The sequence below is a fragment of the Hemitrygon akajei genome, chromosome 20 (assembly GCF_048418815.1).
Source record: "Hemitrygon akajei chromosome 20, sHemAka1.3, whole genome shotgun sequence".
Taxonomy (NCBI): domain Eukaryota; kingdom Metazoa; phylum Chordata; class Chondrichthyes; order Myliobatiformes; family Dasyatidae; genus Hemitrygon; species Hemitrygon akajei.
The window spans coordinates 69,501,065-69,517,873 of NC_133143.1; the positions used below are offsets into that span (position 1 = coordinate 69,501,065).

At 42.1% G+C, this 16,809-nt stretch overlaps 1 protein-coding gene across 8 annotated transcripts in view; it reads left to right on the forward strand.

The window, feature by feature from the left end:
• LOC140713905 (zinc finger protein 385D-like) overlaps nt 1–16,809 on the forward strand; it is a 677,526-nt gene that overhangs the window by 546,057 nt on the left and 114,660 nt on the right. The window lies entirely within an intron of this gene.

Consider the following 16,809-nt stretch of genomic DNA (forward strand, 5'->3'; position numbering starts at 1 on the left):
TGGGTGAGGGTCTGCCACTGTGCTTAGTTTTGTGATAGCAAGATAGGCTTATCCCAATTGTATAACTTGTACCAATGCAAATCTTTTCAAAGTCACAGTAAAATTTATTATCAAAGTACATTCATGTTGCCATATACTACCCTGAGATTCAATTTTTGCAGGTAAAGAAACATAATTGAATTTATGAAAAACTATACATTACGAAGACTGACAAATAACCAATGTGCAAAAGAAAACAAACTATGCAAATAAAAACACCGAGAAGATAAAACATAACAAAATAAGACTGAGAAAACTACACTGGGGCATAATTATAAGCTGTTTGGAGCATATTATAGTTCAAAACTTCAAAGTACATATATGTCACCATATACAAACCTGATGTTCATTTTCTTGCAGGCATACTTAGTAACTCCATAGTAGAATAATAACCATAATAAAATCAATTAAAGACCACATGTACTTGAGTGTTCAGCCAGCATGCCGAAGACAACAAGCTGTGCAAATACAACAAAAGAAATAATGAAAATAAATCAGTGAACAATAAATATCCAGAACATGAGATGAAGAGTCCTAGAAAGGGAGTCCATTGTGGGAACAGTTCAGTGGTAGGGTAAGTGAAGGTGAGTGAAGTTTTCCCCTTTGGGGGGGATGCCACAGGTAGTTTTTTCCACACAGAGATTGGTGGGTGTGTACAATGAGGTGTCAAGGTTGGTGATAGGGGCAGGTACATTAGGGACATTTAAAAGACTCTTAGATAGGCAGATAGATGATAGAAAAATTGAAGGGGTACTAGGACTACATGGGAGGGAATGGTTAGACTGATCTTGGAGTAGGTTAAACGGTTGCCACAACATCATGGGCCAAAGGGCTTATACTGTTCTGTGTTCTACAAACATGAATTGTAAAGAGTCTTTGAAAGTGAGTCTATGTGTTGTTCAGAGCTGTGGTCTCTTTAATCTAATCTTTTAAATCTAATACCAGTCTCAGCTAGAAGTTGAGGTCATGGAGGCTGATATGTTGAAGTTGTCAGAGTAATATAAAGACCCTTCAAGTAATCAGTTGTTGCAGAAGGGTACATTTTCTCAAGAGGCAATGTCTTGACAACAAACACATTTAATGGGGGGTGGGGGGAGAATGAACCAGTAATAAACCAGCCATGTGCTATTAACATCAAAGAGATGTCATGTATAAATGACAGGGATGAAGTTTAATGTGTTTTATATAACTATGTTAGTTATTTAGATTGTAGATCAGGCTTATGATGTGCTACAGATTCAAGACATTCAAACAATCAGTTGTTACAAATACTTCTGAATTCAAAGTTCAAACTTTAATGTAAGTTTATTATCAAAGTACATATGTGTCGCCATATACAACCCTGAGATTCATTTTCTTGTGGGCATTCACTGTAATAGAATAATAACCATAACAGAATCAGTGGAAGACCACACGAACTTGGGTGTTCAACCAATGTGCCCAAGACAACAAACTGTGCAAACACAAAAAGAAAGAAAGAAAATTATAAATAAATAAGCAATAAATATCGAGAGCATGAGATAAAGAGTCCTTCAAAGAGAGTTTATGAGGTTTTTATGGTCGAAGATAGCATAGAAGGCATTAAGCTCATCTGGAAGCGAAGCCGTTTTGTCACCTAGTATGTGTCACTCGTAGTAGATGATAGCATTCAAACCTTGCCTCAGCTGTTGAGCTTCATTCCCAATTGCAACTTTACATGTGGGTTGGCTTTCTGGAGATCATACCTGGAGCTCTTGTAGTTTGCTTGGTTGCCAGATCCAGCCCTCAGCAGATTGCACATCTCATGGTTCATCCAGGGCTTCTGGTTGGGGAAGACTGAATGATTTTGTGGGGACACACTGGTCTATGACTCTTTATATAAAATCTGTGACAGCCATGCTGTATTCTGATGTGCTTTAATTTTCAACTGTGTGGCATGATCGTGTAGCAGTTAGCACATTGCTTTACAGCTGTCTGTAGGTTATTATCACGACTGCGTGGGTTTCCTCCCACATTCCAACAATGTACGGGTTAGGGTTCGTAGGTCATGAGCATGCTCTGTTGGTGCCAGAAGGTTGTGAAGGCAGTTCAGCATTGAGGTGAGTGAAGTTATCCTCACTGGTTCAAGAGCCTGATGGTTGTTGGATACTAACTGTTCCTGAATGAGGTAGTGTGGGACCTACGGCTCGTGTACCTCCTACCCAATGATAGTAGCCGGGTCATATGGTATGGTAACACTGTTATGCAATGCATAACACTATAAAAACGCCAGTTCAATTACCATTGCTGTTTGTGAGGAGTGTTCATGTTCTCCCAGTGAACCTGTGGATTTCCATTGGGTGCTCTAGTTTCCTCCCACATTCCAAAGACGTATAGGTTAGTAAGTTAATTGTTCACCTGGCTGTAACTTGGCAGCGTGGGCTTGTTGTCCAGAAGGTCCTGTTACCGTGCTGTATTGCTAAGTAATAAAAGCAGCAACTCATTTTCATACGGATGACATCATTATGTGGTTAAAATGTCCCGCGGTGATTTGCAGGACAGCTGAAGAGTTTACCGTCACGGGGATTGCTTGCAGTGCAATCAGTGGTTTGTTCAAGGGGCTCAGGTACACCCAAACAAAGAAACATTACACTATCCGAACATAACCATGAGACACAGAGCAGAATTAAGCTATTCAGCTCAAGCTATTCCACCATCCCATCACAGCTGATAATTATTCCTCTCAACCCCATTCTCCTGCCTTCTCCCCGACCCTTTGATGCACTGACTAATCAAGAAATCAGCAACCACCATTTTAAATATACCCAATGACCAGGCCTCTACAGTCGCCCATGGCAATGAATTCCACAGATTCACAACCTATTGGCTAAAGAAATTTCTTCTCATCTCTGTTCTGAGGCTGTGCCCTCTGGCCCTAGACTCCTGCACTATAGGAAATATCTCCATACCCATAACTCTGAGCCTGTCAATATTCAATACGTTTCAGTGAGATCCCCCATCATTCTTCTAAATTTCAGTGAGTACAGGCCCAGCACAATCAGATGCTCCTCATATGTTAACCCTTTCATTCCTGGAATTATTCTTATGAACTTCCTCTGCATCCTTTCCAGTGCTAGCACATCTTTTTTTTGATAAGAGGCCCAAAACTGCTCACAGTACTCCTAGTGCGGTCTGACCAATGTCTTACAAAGCTTCAGCATTACACCCTTGTTTGCATGTTCTATTCCTTTTGAAATGAGTACTAACATTGCACCTACCTTCCTTATCACCATCTCACCTCTCCTAATGAACTCCTTCTTCTGCAGCCCTTTATCTCTTCCACCTATCACCTCCCAGCTTCTTACTTCAACCCCCTCCCTCACCCATCTATCTTTCCCTCTTACCTGGTTTCACCTATCACCTGCCAGCTTCTAATCCTCCCCTCCCCTCTTTCACCTTCTTATCTTGCCTTCTCCCTTCCCTTCCAGTCCCATTGAAGGGTCTCAGCCCAAAACGTCGATTGCTTATTCCCCTCCATAGATGCTGCCTGACCTGCTGAGTTCCTCCAGCATTTTGCGTGTGTTTCTCTGGATTTCCAGCATCTGTCTTGTGTTTATGGCAACGGTAGCAGATAGTGGACAGAACAAGACACTTAGTGGAGGTCAGGGTGGGGATAATCTCAGCTGTACTCAGAAAACTTCAACTCCTTGGTACCTACATTTCTCATGGGCCTTCCGCATTTTTCTGATTTTAATTCAATGTGTGGCACTATAAATAAGGTTTAGGTCTGCAGTGCTTCTCCCAAATCACACTTGTAGTTGTGATTACTTCCTGCGGACATTTACAGGAAAAGAAAGAAACACAATAGAATTTATGAAAAACTATACATAAACAAAGACTGACAAACAACCAAAATGCAAAAGCAGACAAATGTTTCAAATAAATAAATAATACTGAGAACATGAGTTGTAGAGAGTCTCTGAAAGTGAGCCTGTAGGTTGTGGGATGAGTTCAGAGTTGGGAGAAATGTGGGACAACTTTCCGAACGTGGGAGGAAGTTGGAGCACCCAAAGGGAACACACAGAGTCACGGGGAGAACGTACAGACTCCTTACAGACAGTGGAAGGAAACTCAGAGCAAGACCTTTGTCTTGGCCAGACGGGATGTACGGTAGAAACCCACATCAAGGAGCACAGCAGGCGTGTGTGTTTGGGTTACCCGGAGAAACCGGTGGTAGCAGAGCACTGCATTCACAATGGCTATAGGATTGACTTAGATGGCACAAAACTACTGTGTAACGCCAATGGCTTTTGGGACTGTCTGGTAAAGGAAGCCATTGAAATAAAACTAGAGGAAAAGAATTTTAACAAAGACAAAGGTCTTGCTCGAAGTATGAACTGGAATTTAGTTGCAAGCAAGGTGGGAGAGCAGAAACCTGATTGGATGAGGACTAACCAATCAGGAGAGATGGACTACAGGGGTGGGGGTATAAATACCAATGGGTTAGATGTGCCCGAACATCACTCCTGATGAAGATGGCAGAGTTTGTCATCAAAACATCAGTTATAATTGATATCTGTACCCGGCTGGAAGCCTGAAAAGAGTTTATTTGTCATATATGCTGGGAAAGCACTGGATCCTTTTTGATTCCCTGGGTTTACAAATCTTTCTACTTATTAATAGATCAGCTACTGGTGTGCTAGGTGATTGCTTCCATCTAGTCTGCAAGCATTCTTGAACTAAACAACTTAGCCAGCATTGTCTGTTTTGAAATAAGCCAAATGAATTAACCCATTGTCTTACACTGCACCTCATGAGAGGCCAGTCCAGGTGCTGTGAGCTGGCATCCTGTGTTGTACAAATATTATGTCTGTTTTCAAAGCTGTCCTTTCAAATTCACGCTGATTATCACTTAAAATTTACATTGAAAAACTGAAGACTGGCTCCCTTTTATGATAAGAAGCTAAATAAAGAATATTGGTTGGGAGTTCAACTTATTCAAAACAGCTGTTTTGGCACCCACTGTATTTCGGAAGCTGAGCTTGGCAAAAATGAAGAGGCCCCCTGGCCTGGAAGTGAATATCCATCATGACATCTGCATCTCTCATAGGTGCAGAATTGCTTAGCCAGCAGTTGATGGACATGTATTAGCCCAATCAGCAGAAAGCCCGGGAGAGCAAACCCTGTGGTATGAAGAGTGCCTGACTTAGTGTAGAATCAGATGTATTTTCTGAGAGCAATTTGATCACAGGAGTGTGCTGCTTATAATTTTTCCTTCATTTTAAGACATTAATAAATATTTATCAGGATTGATTTGCAGAGCTGGGAACTTTTCAAATACAAATGTTTTTAAAGATTAGCTTTAATTGTTACATGCACATCAAAACATACTGTGAAATGAGTTGTTTTGAATCAACAATCAGCACAGTCCAAGGATGTGCTGGGAGCAACCAGCAATTGTCGCCTCACTTCCAGCACCAACGTAGCCTCCTCACAACTCACTAACCCTAACACATATGTGGGATGTGGGAGGAAACTGGGGGACAAACAGGAAGCCCACATAGTCCTGGGGAAAATAGCCAAATGCCTTCCGACAGCAGTGAGATTGAATTCCAATCGCTGGCACTGTTACACTACTGGGGCACCCTGCACTATTGTTAATCTTGCACTACTGAGACTCGCTTTGTTTATGAACACAGAAGCATGCACGTGGACCTCATTGAAACTGGGTGCATACTGAAAGGGCTAACGGAAGTGTACGTGGAGAGAATGTTTCCTCTAGTGTGGGAGTCTAGAACCAGAGGCCAAAGCCCTTTACAGCAGAGATGGGAATGAATTTCTTTGGCCAGATGGTGGTGAATCTGTGGAATTCATTGCTAGAGACAGCTGTGGAGCCAAGTCATTGGGTATATCTAAACAGAGATGAATAAGTTCTTGAGTAGTAAGGAGATGAAAGGGAGAAGGCAGGAGAGGGTTAATAAATCAGCCATGATGGAACGGCAGCGCAGACCTGACAGGCTGAATGGCCTATGAAATTCTGCCCTGTGGAGTTCAGCAACTATACTCAGCCCCGTCATATTACAGACAGTGCTGGCCCTCCGGCCCCCCGTGTGACATTGACCTTTCAAGTGATGGGATGGCAGAGCATACTCGATGAGTCAAATGGCCTAATTCTGCTCTTATGGTCCGAACACCAATGGTTAGTACAATAATGTTCCAAAGGTCACATTAAGTTGCCATTTCCCCTTAAAAACCCATGGGAAACACCCCCCATATACATATATAGTTAACTACAGACTGATACTTGCATGGAGAAACAAACATCGTACAATTATGTCATTGGTAACAGGGAGATATTCTTAAGTTCATCAGAACATAAACATGCTTACTGCTTTAATCACGTTCACCAAAAACTGCCCCGTGGGCTAAAGGTAATATTTCCCCAGTATCCATTCCAAAGGCATATCACTTCCAAATATCATTTCTGCAAATAAACTTCACACATACTTATCTTACAGTCTATAGTATGATTGTCATCTTAACTATGCATAACCACAACATTCATCGAGTAACACATTTTCCTGAACATTAACAGTAACATTAAACTGAACGCAGGCTAATGGCACTTTGAACTATTTGCAGTTATATCATATTTCATTGTATCACTAAATACCAGACATCTAATTTCCTTACTTTATATTCTCATGTATCTGCTCTCAATCGATTTTCTATTTTGAATCTTTTCTCTTTCCTGCTGATCTTCCTGAGATTCGAAGGTCACCACCTTTCATCTTTCTACTATTAGTATCATCAGGCAGGAGGTTCAGGAGCCAGAAGACACACACTGGATGTTTCAGGAACAGCTTCTTGCCCATCACCATCAGATTTCTGAATGGACAATTAATCCATGTACACTACCTCACTGTATATTTTTTTTCTTTTTTTTGCTCTCTTTTTGCAGTACTTATTTTAATTTAGTTCAAATTGTGATTCTGATTCTGGTATGTGTACAGTACTGAGCGAAAGTCTTGGGCACATACATACATACAGCTAGGATGCCTAAGTTTTGTACAGTACGATATTTGTCAGTGTGGAGACTAAGTTTGTAAATCTGGCAGGATTTTGGGAATGATGAGGGTGGAGTGCCATGTGAGGGTTGTGGGACAAGTGGCAGAGAAGGAGCGCCAAGGCGGGGAATGACACTGATACAGACGTGCCCAGCCCTGAGACACCAGGAAAGGTCACGGTCACTTGATTCCAAACAATGATTTATTGATCATTACAGAATGTCTCTCTAGTGCTTCCCACTCCCGTTCCTCTCCCTTCCCCTTTTCCCACCCATGATTCCCCTCTCCCTGCCCTCTTCCCACTCTCAGTCCACAATAGAGACCATGGAGGGCATTCTGACAGGCTGTATCACTCTCTGGTATTGGTGGGGGGGGGGGGGGGGGTGGCTACTGCAACCCTGCTGATCCTCCTGAGATTCGAAGGTCACCACCTTTCACCTTTCTACCATTGGTATCGTCAAGTTCAGGATGGGCTTGCTTCTCTGCCCTGCAAACTGTGTGACAATGAACTCTTTGTTACAATTGTCACATGCCTCCTGCTGGTTAATCCTACTAAAGACGAGGGCAGCCAGAATGAAGAATGGAAAATGAGAGAGGGGGGAAAGGATGAGATATTACTAGAAGTTGAAGAACTCACTGTTGATGCCCTCAAGTTGTAGGCTACCCAGGCAAATTATGACTGTGTTTGGCTTTCTTGTGGCAGTAAATGAGGCCATGGATTGACAGGTCAGAATGGGAATGGAAAGCTGAATTGAAATGATTTCCGGCATCTGCAGAATCTCTTGTGTAAACAAGTAGCAGAAATGATTGGGTCTGGACATTCTCCTGGGGAGCTCCTACAATGATGTCAATGGATTGTCTTGTTTGGGTTCCAAGAACCACAGTCATTTCCAGACAACATCTATGGAGGGGAATAAACAGTCGACATTTTGGGCTGAAACCTTTCGTTGGGATGTCATTCATTATGATGAAGGGTCTTGGCCTGAATCGTCGAATGTTCATTCCACTGCATAGATTTTGCTTGACCTGCTGAGTTCCTCTAAAATTTTGTGTGTGTTGCTCAGCATTTCCCAAATCTCTTGTGTTTAGAACCATCTTTGTTTGGATTTCTGCACCCATTTTCCTGTCACTGCTCATTTGCTTCAGGTTCAGCAGTAATGCACCAGCCATACTTTGTCAACTGTTGCCCGGATACCTGGAACTCAGTTCAGTGGCCTCTTGCTCAGACTAATAGACTCCTGTGCTGAGCTCTGCTGCCAAGTTGTTCTTTTATTTTTTAAACTATTTCTCTTCTTTTCCACGTTGCTTGTTTGTCTATCTTTGTTTATTTTTAAATTTGATTGTATTTTTTTATTTCCTTGTGAATGCCTGTAAGAAAATGAATCCCATGGTGCTATGTGATGACATGTAAATACCTGTTATAATAATAAAATGAATCCCAAATCCCATGGTAACATATACTGGATGTACTTTGATAAGAAATTTTACTTTGACTTACTTTGACTTTAAAAACAAATACCAGACATCAATGATCTGGTTATCTATCGGTGAGTAATTGTTGTTTAGTGACACTATTGGTCAGTTACTTTTCTCAAAGAAACCAGGGTGATAATTAGCTGGATTTTGCCTTCTTTCCGTAAGACCATAAGATATAGGAGCAAAATTAGGCGATTTGACCTATCGAGTTTGCCCCGCTATTCCATCACGGCTGCTTTATTCCCCTCAATTCCATTCTCCTGCCTTCTCCCTGTAACCTTTGACATACTTACTAATCAAGAACCTAACAGCCTCCACTTTGAAAATACTCAATGACGTGGTCTCCACAGCCGTCCATGGCAATGAATTCCACAGATTCACCACCCTCTGGTTAAAGAAGTTGCTCCTCATTTCTGTTTTAAAGGGATGTCTTTTTATTCTTATGCCATCTGGTCCTAGTCTCCACCATTATAGGAAACATCCTTCCCACATCCACTCTCCCTAGATCGTTCAATATTCAGTAAGTTTCAATGAGATCCTCCCTTGTCCTTCTAAACTCCAGTGAGTACAGTCCCAGAGGCATCAGATGCTCCCCTTTCATGCCAGGGATCATTCTTGTGAAACTCCTCTGGACCCTATCCAATGCCTGCACATCCTTGGAGATGCCATTCTTTGGACAGGACATAGCTGTGCAACTTTCCACACTGGTTTCCTTGAACTGTTAAGCTTTAGAACACCTGCGTTTGATTTTCTGTGCTTCTCTGGAGTGAAGTTGCAGTTGAATCGCTTGGCAGTAATTGATTCCTAAATCCCAGTGATTGGAAACAAAACAGAAGGTGGGCAGGCCATTAATCCAGTGGTATTGTGATCATCTGGCAAGTCAGATAATGAAATGAGATCAGGTCTCGCAAGGGATTATGCTATCCGATATCTCAAATATTTCTGATAAATCCATTGTGTGTCCAAGGAAAACTCAAAACCATGATAATCCTTAGAGCAACATTTAAAACAACAGAATCTGAAACATTGAATCTTATCTATTATAAGCCCTCCAGGGAGTGATTTTGAAAACCTTTAAAACAGACTTCACTACAGTTAATCGTACATGAATGAGGTTTAAGGAGGTCAATATTTAATGGGGGAAGGAGACTGATCTCATTTTGCAGTCTAACATTGATCAGAGTTTACAGGAAATGTTTAATTAAGTCAGCAAGAACTTAGATGGAGAAGAGAATGTTTGGGTATTAAGTTTGTGTGTTTGATTTTGTCTGCTTGTGGGTAAACACGGAATGTCAGGCTTATTTATCTTGGAGGGGATGTGGATCTAATTTCTGTAATGCTCTTCATTAGGGAGGACAAGGGGCAGCACAGTAGTGTAGCAGCTATGGAGTAGCAGTAGTCATCGATTGTGGTTTGACTCCCATCATTGTCTGTGAGGAATTTGTATGTCTGTGTGGGTTTTCTCCATATGCTTTGGTTTCTTCCCTCATCCTAAAGACATACAGTATGGGTGAGGGTTACTGAGTCGTGGGCATGCTGTGTTGGTACCAGAAGTATGGTGATACTTGTAGGCTGCTCTCCAGCACAACCATCGGAATGTGGTTGTCATTGATGCATTTCACCGTATCCTTCGATGTGACAAATAAAGCTAATTTTTTACAAATTTCATTTTAAAATAGTATATTTACATTTTGATTAATGTATTTCGGTGGAATCTTTGCTCTGTTATGTAGAGATCAAACCAATTTATTACATGGCATAATACAGGATTTCTGATGTTTGGGTTTATAATTCCTGGCATTACTGGGCGCAGTTGCTCACATCACATGGAAAGATCCATCCGGTTTCTCATTTTGTACTTTTATTTACCGTACTTATTTACGGTTCTGCATGGAACAGGCCTTACTGGCCCCAGTGAGCAGCACCCCTGTAACCCATCGACTGAGCACTAGCCTGGTCACAGGATAATTTACAACGACCTACTAACCAGTACGGCTTTGGACTGTGGGAAGAAACCCACACGATTACAGGCTGTAAGAGCGCCGTGCTAATCACTACACTACCATAATGCCCAGTTTGGTTTATGAATGCTGAAAGTAGATTTCATTCTTTGATGAATAAACCACCAGATTGAGTTTCCTGCTGGATTCCTGAACACAGGACGGGACGTAGTTATAATCTCTAAAAAATTGTAATTGTGGCAAGTAACTCTGAATCCTGGGAATGTCCTTTTCTTTCCTCCTCCTTTCAGCCTCAAAGTACAACCTTTGGGCAGGCCAGGCCTTACGTTGGTTATCAGAAGCACATTATTGAGCCTCACTGACTTGCAAAGTGCCTTGGTGTGTGTCCCAGTAGATGTAAAGCCAACAATGACAGTGTCCCTAGTTGTCTCAGTTCCTCCATCTCCATGCAAGGGAGATAGGTCCAAACTGACACCTTTACAACCCACTGACTCCCACCATCACCCCAGCTATTGTCTTCCCACCCTGTCGCTTGTAAGGATGCAATTCCTTTCTCTCTCTACCTCTGTCTCAGCTGCAAAGTAATTTGTTCGTGGTCCCACAGCTTTCTGAACAGCAGAGTTAAAAGGTCGGACATCCATTAGCTACCAATGCCAGTATTATATCTACCATGCTTTCTTTCACGCCCACAGGTTGTCTGAATGAAAAATTTTGATGACATTTTGAGAAAGAGAAATGGTGGCAATGTATTAAAGTGAAGTTAGATTCAGTGACCAACTTATTGCTTACCTCCAATAAAGTGGCCACTGAGTGTATGATGGTCTTCTGTTACTGTAGCCCATCCACCTCGATGTTCAACATGTGCATTCAGAGATGCTCTGCTGCGCTCCGCTGTTGTAATGTGTGGTTATTTCAGTTGCTGTCACCTTCAAGCCAGACTGGCTGTTTTCCTCTGACTTCTCTTGTTAACAAAGCATTTTCACCCACAGAACTACCGCTCACTGAATTTTTTTTTGTTTTTCGCATCATTCTCTGTCAACTCTAGAAACTGTTGCATGTGAAACTCCCGGGAGATCAGCAGTTTCTAAGATACTCAAACCACCCCATCTGGCACCAACAATCTTTCCAAGTCCATTATATCATAGCCTAGGGGAACTTATATCCTCGGAGAACATTTTCAACATGCAGTTGGGTTCTTAGATTACTGGAATGTATTAGTTTAAACTAAAACATTGCTCCTTGTAATGCTGATCAATTCTTCCCCAATTCATCATGCTCCATGAAAGGGAAAAAAGGTATGCTGAAAATGGCAGATGGAATTCAATGCAGACAAGTGGGATGTGTTGTACTTTGAGTTGACAAACCGGGGTAGGCCTTACACGGTCAAAGTCACTTTGATCAGATCTTTTCCCCATTCTGAGTCACAACTGAACCTGTTGACCATGTCTGCTTTTCTTATGCATTGACTTGCTGCCACATGATTGGCTGATTTGATATTTGTATTCTTGAGCAGGTGTACAGGGGTACCTGATAAAGTGGCCACGGAGTGTATAGTGACTAGTCAATAAAAGGGACTTCATAGAAATGCATGCATTCACAGAACTGTGAGGCAGAAAAGTTGGAAAAAAGAAGTTGAGAGGGGAACTGAGGGGAACGGTAAAAGAGCAAGTTACACATGAAGAGAGATGGAGGCACTGGGACTACTTTTGAATTGTTCTTGTGTCAACATGAGTATAATGTCAGTGTCTATGCTGTAATAAACCTGCACTGTGAATGACAGATTACTGACTCTTCATGTTTAGGGGAAGCTGAATAATCACTTTTCTCTTTGGAGTAATGGCACACTTTAGCTGGGATTTTTCCAATACCTCAACAATTCATTTTAAATATTAGTAACAGATGTTCCAAGCTTTTAATCTTCATTCTCAAGGGCTGAACAGTTCCAAGTCCACTATATCACAGCTTCAGGTGCTTTCTATCCTCGGAAAACATTTCCAATATGTGGTTGGGTTCTTAGATTACTGGAATATATTAGTTTAAACTAAAACATTGCTCCTTGTAATGCTGATCTCAATTCTTCCCCAATTCATCATGCTCCATGAGAGGGAAAAAAGGTATGCTGAAAATGGCAGATGGAATTCAATGCAGACAAGTGGGATGTGTTGCACTTTGAGTTGACAAACCGGGGTAGGCCTTACACGGGTGGTGTTAGAACAGGGGAAACTGGGAATACAGATGCATGACTTACTGAAAGTGACATCACAGGTAAATGAGGTCATAAAGAGACCTTTTGGCACACTGGCCTTCATAGAACAGGTATTGAGTACAGGAGATGGGATGTTATGTTGAAGTTGGTGACATTGACATTGGTGAGGCCTCTTTTGGAGTAGTGTGTCCAGTTCTGGTCACAGAACTGAAAGAATTAAAGGAAAGATACCAATAAGGTTAAAAGATTTTGCTGGGACCTGAGGTTAGGACTTTATTCCCTGAAGTGTAGGAGAAGTGTAGTAAGGGGAGATTTGATAGAGGTATACAGAATAATGGTGGCACATGGCCAGGTGGTTAGGGAGTTTAACTAAAGACCTGAAGGTCGTGAGTTCGAGCCCAGCCGAGGCAGCGTATGTGTCCTTGAGCAAGGCACTTACCCACACAATGCTCCAGTCTACCCAGCTGACAAATGGGTACTGGCAAAAAATGCTGGGAGTCAACCTCGCGATAGACTGGCGTCCTTTCCGGGGGTGAGTCTCGTACTTTCAGTCGCTTCACGCCACAGAAACCGACATAAGCACTGGCCTGATGAGCCACAAAGGCTCAGGACAGGACTTTGATACAAAATGATGAAGGGCATAGATGGGGCAAACACAAGCAGGCTTTTTCTACTGAGGTTGGATGAGACTAGAACTACAGGACATGGGTTAAGGGTGAAAGTTGAAATACTTAAGGAGAACCTGAAGGGAACTTCTTCACTCAGAGGGTGGTAAGAGTATGGAATTATCTGCCAGTGGAAGAGGTGGATGTGGGTTTGATTTTAGCATTTAAGAGAAATTTGAATAGTTAGATGGATGGGAGGGGTATGTTTCAGGTGCAGGTCTATGGGACCAGGCAGGTTAATAGTTCAGCAGAAATTCTGTCTGTAGTGTTCTATGACTGTGACTCCTTTGTATTATTACGAATTTGAAATATGATTTTTAATGAACATATGAACTTTCATAAACACAAGAGGTTCTGCAGATGCTGGAAACCCAGAGCAGCACACACACACAAGATGCTGGAGGATCTCAGCTGGTCAGGCAGCGTCTATGGCAAGGAATAAAGAGTCGATATTTCAGAGAGAAACTCTTTAGCAGGCTTCTTCCTCTGAGGTTGGGTGAGTTCCAGAACTAGAGACAATGGGGTGAGAGGGGAACGTGAGGGAGAACTTCACCCTTCATCAGGGTGAAAGGTCCCAGTCTGAAACATCAAAACTCTAATCCTTTGATGCTTCCACACCTGCTGAGCTGCTTCAGCATTTTCTGTAAGAACTCTCAGGTAACTTTACATTAAATGTGAGTATCAGTTTTATTTAATGAGAAGTTCGAAATGGCAAATTCTGTGACGTGATACCGTGAGGAATGGATGAAGAACTGGAGCTGAAGTTGTGTGGGGTAATGTATCATCAAGCGGGTGCCATGGTAACATAACGGTTAGCGCAACACTATTGCAGCTCAGAGCGTTCTGGAGTTCAGAGTTCAATTCCGGCATCCACTGTGAGGAAGATTGTATGTTCTTCCTGTGTGTGCATGGGATGGCTTCCCTCCCACTGTGCAAGAACATTCCGATCGGTAGGTGAATTGGTTATTGTAAATGATCCTGCGATTAGGCTGGGGTTAAATCGTGGTGTGGCATGGCTCAATGGGTCGAGGGGCCTGTTCTGCGTTGTATCTCCAAATAAAACATTTTAAAAACTCATAAAAAATAAAGTCTTCAATGCTCTTCACTCCCTTTGAGGAGATCAGTTTGCCGTTAAATTCTGATGCTGTGAACTAATTTGCCTCCAGGAATTCTCTGTATGCCACAGCAGTTAGTGGTTATTCTCAGTGTTCAACTAACATCTAATATCCTGGAGACAGTCCAAAGAAAGCAACTGCTTCTGCATTCTTACACATGTGAAGTCCCTGTACAGCATTCCTTCAGCTCTCGAACTCGGGGTTAAATCCAGTCGAGGCAGCTGGCGAGAAATCTCTCCGTCCCCTTAAAGAAGCTTTTATTTGAATCAGAGATTCAGCACGGTAACAGGTTCTTCCAGCCCAACAAGCCCACATGACTCAGTTACTCCTGTGTGACTAATTAACGGACTCAGCGGTTCATCCTTGGAATGTGGGAGCACCAGGAGGTGCACCATGCAGTCATGTGGAAATTGTACAGACCAGGCAGCAGCAGGATTGAACCTTGGTTTCTGGGGCTGGAATTGCCTTCTGCTAACCACTACACCATTGCTCCGACTCAGTTATAATCAGGTTTATTATCACGGACATATATTGTAAACCTCGTTTGTGCGCACACATCCATTGGTTTCACGTGGATCAGCGTGACGAATATATTAACGCACAGGTAGATCATGTCAGAAGGCAACACGTGGATCAGTCAAATTTCAAAGTAAATTTATTATCAAAGTACATATTTGTCACCATGTACTACACCAAGAAGTAATATTAGTACAGTATTTAAACTTATTAGAAGTATTCTTCTTATTAGTACAAGAAGCTGAATATACATAACACAACAAACTTCTTCCCCTCTGCCATCAGATTTCTGAATGAACAATGAGCCCATGAACACTACCTCACCAATTATTTTGATCTCTTTTTGCACTACTTATTCATTTATGTTATATACATATTTCTTATTTTATGGTATATTTTACATATTACACAGAAATGCTGCCACAAAACAACAAATTTCACGACATATAAGACCATAAGATATAGGAGCAAAATTAGACTATTTGGCCCATCGAGTCTGCTCCACCATTTCATCATGGCTGATTTATTTTCCCTCTCAGCCCCGATCTCCTGCCTTCTCCCCGTATCCCTTCATGCCCTGACTGATCAAGAATCTATCAACCTCTCCCTTAAGTACACCCAATGACTTGGCCTCCAAAGCCGCCTCTGGCAACGAATTCCACGGGTTCACCACCCTCTGGCTAAAGAAATTCCTTATCATGTTCGTTTCTAAAAGGATGCCTCTCTATTCGGAGGCTGTGTCTTCTGGTCTTAAACTGCCCCACCCCTCTCCACACCTACATCCGCTGAGGCCTTTCAGCATTTGATAGGTTTCAATAAGAGTGATAATAAGCCTGATTCTGATTCTGATATTACCCTGAGATTCATTTGCTTGCAGACATTCACAGTGGAACAAAGAAATACAACAGAATCAATGAAAAACTACACACAAAGACCGACAAACAACCAATAGGAAAAAAAGGAAAAACAGCGCAAATACAAAAAAAAGAGTAAATGAATAGTATTGAGAACACGAGGTGTAGACTCCCTGAAGGTGAGTCTGTAGGGTGTGGAATCAGTTCAATGCTGAGGTGAGTGAAGTTAATGCACGACAGTTCTGGAGCCAGTTGGCTGAAGAGTAGTAACTGTTCCTGAACCTGGTGGTGTGGGACCTCAGGCTCTTGTACTTTCTTCCTGATGGTTGCAGCGAGAAGAGAGCGTGGCCTGGCTGGTGGATGCTGCTTTCCTGCGACAATACTCCATGTAAGTGTGCTGAATGGTGCTACTTGAAAGGCAACTTTTTTACACAAGTGGCAGTGTCTATGTGAAATCACCCACTGGAGTAAGTGGTTGAAGCATGTACAATAGCAGCTTTTAAAAGATAATTAGACAGACACATTTATAGGAAAGGAAATGTTTTGAACATTATGGGCCAAACACTGACAAATGCGTCTAGCTTGGATAGGCATCTGGTCAGCACTGACCAGGCAGGCCGTAGGGCCTGTTTCTATGCTGTATCACTCTATTAATTTGCTGCTTTATTTTTGCTTTACAATATTTTTGAGATATCTTCATTTCACTGAAAGCACCTAAGTGGAATCTTCCCCTTCTGCAGCCACAGCTACAATGAGGAGGGTCAATGTTTGAATGGTCGGGCTGTCAAGGTGACTGTGTCAGGCTCATTCTAGACTCAAGGTTGAGATCATTGCTGTATATCATGTTTTGGTGTCTCTCCGTGCTTCTACACCACATTCTCGCTTCTCAGATTCCAGCAGACAGATGAGAATTTAAAATCTCAGTATTGATTAATCAGGGGTAAGTTCAAGT